The 5937-nt window shown below is 39.2% G+C and overlaps 1 long non-coding RNA gene across 1 annotated transcript; it reads right to left on the bottom strand.

Moving 5' to 3' along the window:
• Positions 1 to 1873: 1873 nt before the first annotated feature.
• On the bottom strand, positions 1874 to 2748 carry LOC135285700 (uncharacterized). The gene is made up of 3 exons (XR_010350529.1): positions 2702 to 2748; positions 2529 to 2616; positions 1874 to 1889 (listed from the first exon to the last, which is right to left on the bottom strand). It is a non-coding gene; the product is annotated as an uncharacterized LOC135285700 (long non-coding RNA).
• Between the last annotated feature and the right edge of the window lie 3189 nt (positions 2749 to 5937).

The raw sequence follows: 5937 nt of genomic DNA on the forward strand, positions 1-5937 counted from the left end.
GTCACAGATTTGTTTTTAGTCACTTTTGCTTTGCTTTGCTCCCAGTTCTGTGAATGTCTATTTTTTTCTATTTTTTTCACCAATTCTCTGAGAAACACTTCCCAACATTTCCCAATTCAATAAACTGAAGAATATAAGTTAACAAAAGAAAAAAATTGCATTTTGTTCCAGTGTAGAAAAAAAAATTAACACCTCAAAGCTTTATTTAATTTCAATTCCTTATGTCTCAACTGCTGGCCCACCACCAATCCCTCATAGCATGCTTGTATCTCAGTGAAGGCTCATTGTCAGCTCCTCTGTGAAGCAGAACACTGAACAAGAGCCAGAGAGGGACAACCCCTGCCTGATAGGGCTGAAAATTACTTGAAGAATTTAAACACACATGTAAGAGGGAAATAAAACCATATATGAAAAGCCACTTACAGAAGGACAGGAGCAAGGAGAGGATCTTCGAATTCCAGCTACATCTAATCTCCTTTGACTTGCAAGTTTGGGTTGTTCTATAAGGGTTTATTTCAGCTAAACCAGATAAAGTTGGCTCTAAATGGCATAGTTCATTCTACAATAGCAGGTATCCTTTTGGAAAATGTGAGGCCAAATGCTCTAACATCAGTTGTGTGGAAATCAAATAGTAGGAGAAATTGTGCTGTCCATAAGGAAGAACCATATACTGAACTACAGAGAATTATAAGCAGGAAAATAAGAATATCAAAAGGATTCTGAATAAATAAAAATAATTTTGGAAGGACTCTTCCCCATTTATTAATTCCTAATGAAAATGACCTCATCTACTGAAGATGGAGTTACTCTCATGGATCTTCCCCTCCTCACTCCATGTCAAACCAATATCCGTAAATAGAAAGGAAATTGAAAATAGTACTCTCTTCATGGGAGGTGATCCATTCTTTAGGCTCATATCAAAGGTTTGAGATTTTAATGGGTAATCAGCCATCTGGAGACATTCCCTCGAGGTGCCTGCATATTTTGATTACAGAAGAATTCAACACTACAGCTCTGCTGCTCAGGATGAGCTTTCTGTGTCTAGTACCTTATATTATTAGACATATATTTTGTATTAATTTATACCTTGGGGAATTATGGCACATTAGTTTGCAACTTGCAGAAATCACCTGTCTCTTTAAATCGACATCAGGTAAAGCTCCTACTGCCACAGAGTAAAAGCTTCCTCACATACACATGTAAAGAAAGGCCTCTCCCAGGGACCAAATGGTGATGAAAATGGCCATACAAAAGCCTTCCACACTTGCAATATCTCCAGCTCTTGACATTCAGGTCTCATGATTAAAACTTTAAAAGAGATCATCAAAATAGACTTTATGCTCGTCTTTACATTTTCTTTCTCTCTTTTTCTCTCTTTCTCATTCTCTCTTTCTCTCTCTCTCTCTTTCTTTCCTTTTTCTCTCTCTGTCCTTCTCTCTTTTGTTCTTTCCTCCTTGCTTTTTTTCCAATTTCTGTCACTGCAAGGTCTTGTAAACTTCAAAACTTTTGAAAGCAAACACAGTGATTTTCACTCAACCACATTAGTATATGATGTTTTGAGAAAACCACCAAATATTGCAAGGCTCACTAATAAAAACACTGCAGCTGGCAACATGGTCGAATGAATCATTCTCCCTAGGATTTTTGTATAGACAAAATATGCTGGCATAAGCAACCATTCTCTTCAAATAGAAGCGATGGAGCCAGAAGGAATGATTACAGCACAAAAGCTGTGACCTGTCCTGACTAAGCTCCTTTTTATATCTGGCTTTGTTGATATCTTCCTGTTTATTCTTCTGTGAGCATAGTCAGAGTACGTATGATCTTTTGCAAACAGTCTTGCATCTGTCTTACAAATCTTCACAGACAGACAGTCAAACACAAAGCAGCTGCAAAACAAACAGGTATTGCAATATTATGGTCAAGATTGTAAGTCTGGCTGAGAAGAACATAAGAACCTAGGCTCAGTGCCTGGCTTACATGTCTATTTGTTCATCTTGCTAAAAAACGAAAAACAGCCTCATGTGTCCACTGATGAATGATCACAGATGTGTAGCCTAGCATTATCTCTCACCACCAGCCCCATTTCAAAATCTCACAGTTGATTTGCTGATTTTTTTTTGTACTTGTTCCTCCTGACCTGTGAGCCTGCTCTCCTTTCTCCTTAGAAATTATGCCCAGCTGTGTGTTATAGGTACCATTGTGGAAGACCAGTTCACCACTTACTTAACAGAGTTAAAATTATGTATTTAACACAAATCAGTCTTAGCTCAAGCATTCTGACCCTAAGGAAGGTGTGCATACTGCAGAAAAAAACCTCACATACTATTTGAGATCTCATTCACTCTGTGACTGGAATTGAAACAAGGGTTTAAAGCAGGGCCCCCACAAAATCCTAAATGCTATGTCCAAGACTGAAGTTGTCAGAAGTCCTATATATTTGTTGTACTTAAATTAGAAGGCATGCAGACATTTGCCATAAAATTTCCCCAAGTGTCTCAAATTCTCTGTCATTGTGTGCATACAACCTCCTAAGGCCTCTCAGCCAAAGAAACCAAAGTCAAAGTCCCACTAAAGCTCTAAATCCACAAAATGAGGATCTTCTCATCACAGGACCTATAAGACACAAGCACACATTTAGAAAACAATCCCACAAAAATTGGTTTTTTTAAACATGAACTGAGTAGGAGCTCATACGCACCTCTCTTATTCATTATTTTGAGGGTAAGAACTTATGGAAAAATCTGAGATTAGTGGGCTCTATGCAACCTCTTTTCTACATGCTCTCCTAACTTTTAAACTACCCAGGTAGAAAAGAGCATACTTAAAGCCCTCCCAAACATTTTCCATTTTCTGTCAAAGTATTAAAGGTCTTCTAGTGAAGGAGAAAAATATAGAACAAGATGAGTCTAAACCTGTTGTTAGAGCACTCAGCTTGCAAAAGGGCACAAAAAGTCATAGCTGTTGAGTTTTTAATGCCTTTTCTGGATTAAACTTCCGGGATAAAATAGAGAAGCAGGCTGTGATGAAGGGACTGGATAGACCCATTCCTTCCCCAAACTGAACTCTCCAACTGCCTGGAGAATGGGCTCTCGGGCTCTCCCTTTCCCAGTAGGCAACAGAGACCATTTACCACCATCTGACCTGTCACCCTGGAAACTGGGGTCTCCATTTACTGACCCCCAGTGAGCTGAGATATGCAGAGAGACTGAGCCTTCTGCAGTTTAACTGCAGGACTAATGGCTAAATTGCTCTCCCCACAGCCTCTATGCTGTTATCAGAAAGAAAAAGCATGATCCTGGTTGCACTTTCAAAAGAAAATTTACAAATGCTGGCACTCAGGAGAAGCTTCTTTGCTGTGAATTGCTCACAAGTGACAATATTATTTCATAGATCTCAGCAAAAGTACTAAAATTCAGGGAGAGGGAGCACTAATATGTAAAACACTTCACTCATTAGTGTTTCTTTGTGGCTAAATGAAGAGTTCCTGCTCACAGTCCTGTTTTAGGCATAGAGTCCAAGTATTGCATATCACCATCACTATAACCAAGATTCTTTTGGAAAAGCCTAGATGCAGATGCTCGGCTGTGCAGCTGTCAGCATTTTGGTACCCACATCTCTGGTCAGAGGCCATAAACTAACCATTCAGAAGTGAAATGGCTCTTGAAAACATATGCTCAGCCCTTAAATCTCCATCATTTTACTGAAATATGAAAGGATACTTAAATATAAACCTGAAAGGCTAATGTTCATGGCAATACTTGTAACATTTAATTGACCCTGATAAATCAGTGTCCTGATTCACTTTTGGGCTTGGTCCAAAAATTTGGTATCTTTACTTGGTAAAAGGAAAAATTAATTTTTTATCAAACAGGTGTGCTTTTATTAATGATATACATAGAAGTAGATTGTACTTGCATTTGTTAAAACTTATAGGTTGATTCCTGATACAAATTAAAAATATCATGGAAGATGATGCATCTAAATATTAGGAAAATGTCTTACTTCATAATTGTAGTAGATATTTAATACTTGATAAATTGGAGACAATTAATAAATTGGATAAAAATAAGCCTTACCTGTTTCAAATGAAATTTTTATCTAATTGCTAAACATCTCATGACTGGTTTGTGTCACCATCTCTAGAAAATTCATTCCAAACTTATGAAAATAAAAATGAAGACTTGAAATTCTAGACCACTAAATTGTGGAAAATTTTAAGCACAGTGGGTCCTGAAGGGAGTTTTTCCTACAGGAAAAGCAAAACCAAGGCAGGGATGAAAACAAATTATGACAGTCTGTGCATGGACATTGCTAATGGCCTGTGCCTTTGACTCGACATTTTCTCAAATTAGTTTAGCCTTCATTTTCCAACTATTTTTCTTTGTATATTCAAGTGGCATATTTTTCCTCTCAGTTACTAAAGTCTTCCAGAATTATCTAATACCTGACTTTTAAAAATGTTTTCTGTGCAGCTGCTAATAGCTGCCTACATGGAAGCCCTATTCAAAAGCTGCCAGTGTCTGTGCAGACACACCTGCCAAAGGCTGCAGCCCTTGCAGCACACAGCCTGTTGCTGGTTGGAGAAAGAAGGCACACTCAGGTGTAGCTGTTTTCCATTATTCCTGGGTAAGCACAGGCACAGTTCATGTCCCACATCCTCCAAGTCCATGTCATGTGTGGTCATGGGACCCTGTAGGCTCTGGTGGTGGGTGATGCACGTGGATGTGGGGTTCAAACTGCAGCTAAGTCACTCAGAGATGTTACTGCAGCTGCTGCTGCTCTTCCCCAACACACTGAGTGAAACCAAACCTCCCTGTGCAGTCACTTCCTAACCTGCCAAAATGATCTGGCTTAGCCTGACCACGTTTATAAGCAGTGGTGCAATTTACAGAACCAGCTCTTTACAGAGCAAACATCTGTCAGAACAGGAGCGACAGCATAACTGGGTATGAGGATGGTGAAGCTTTCGAGACAGAGATTTCAATGTTTGAAGGCAGCTGAGCTGAGATTGGAGCTGCAGTGGAAAGGTCTGCAAGCATGCAGCTAAATAGCAGTTCAATCTCTCCATTTCAAAATAATCATAATGACCTGTCATTCCTCCTGGGGACTTCTGTGCAATTCAGCTGTGGCTACAGGAGACTGGCACTGCCTAGGGATTGCTGGTGAGTGGGAATACCTTTGTTTGTGTGAGTGGTGGTGGTGATTCAGCCTGATGTCAAGGATATGCCAAATAGCACTAATCCCATAAATACAGAAGGACATCAAGGTTTGGAGAATAGTTTAAAATAGAGAGAGTAGCAGTTTCCTGCAGGGAGTGTGGTAAACAGAAAATCTGAATGATGGGGTATGAGAAAAGGTAATCTGGTGAAATCATTTTATTAATAGCAGAATTTAGTCTCAGCTGACAGAGTTATGTGAGAGATGGGAGAAAACATGGCAGACTGAAGAGGAAAATAAAGGGAAGCAGGTGATAATCACATTAAAAGACTGCCGATCAGACAGGCTACTGTCTCTAATTCCACCCCACAATGGCTCTGAGCCCCACAGACTTTTGAAATAACTGAAATGACTAATCACACTGTCACGACCACACTAACCTATCTTAGTCAAAATTAATAAAATCAGCTCAAAAAAAGATTTTGAAGCAGATTCTGAACCACCATCTTCTGTCTACTTTGTCACACATCTTCCATATTGTGGTTGGTGTTGTGGTTGACATCCATATATTGGTCTACCTAATTTCTTACATCTAAATAAATTTCAGCTCTTTGGGGAACACAGAGAAATTATATAAACAAGCAAACTGTTTCTGTTCAATGTGTTATTTTCACTGACATCATAAACCAGTGAACAAACAGCAGCAAGGAACTGCAAACAGCAGAAATCACTGCTGCTGCTGCCACAGTCCCTCTGTGTAGACACGAGGTGGGAAAA

Source organism: Passer domesticus, chromosome 1, assembly GCF_036417665.1.
Source record: "Passer domesticus isolate bPasDom1 chromosome 1, bPasDom1.hap1, whole genome shotgun sequence".
NCBI classification, from domain to species: domain Eukaryota; kingdom Metazoa; phylum Chordata; class Aves; order Passeriformes; family Passeridae; genus Passer; species Passer domesticus.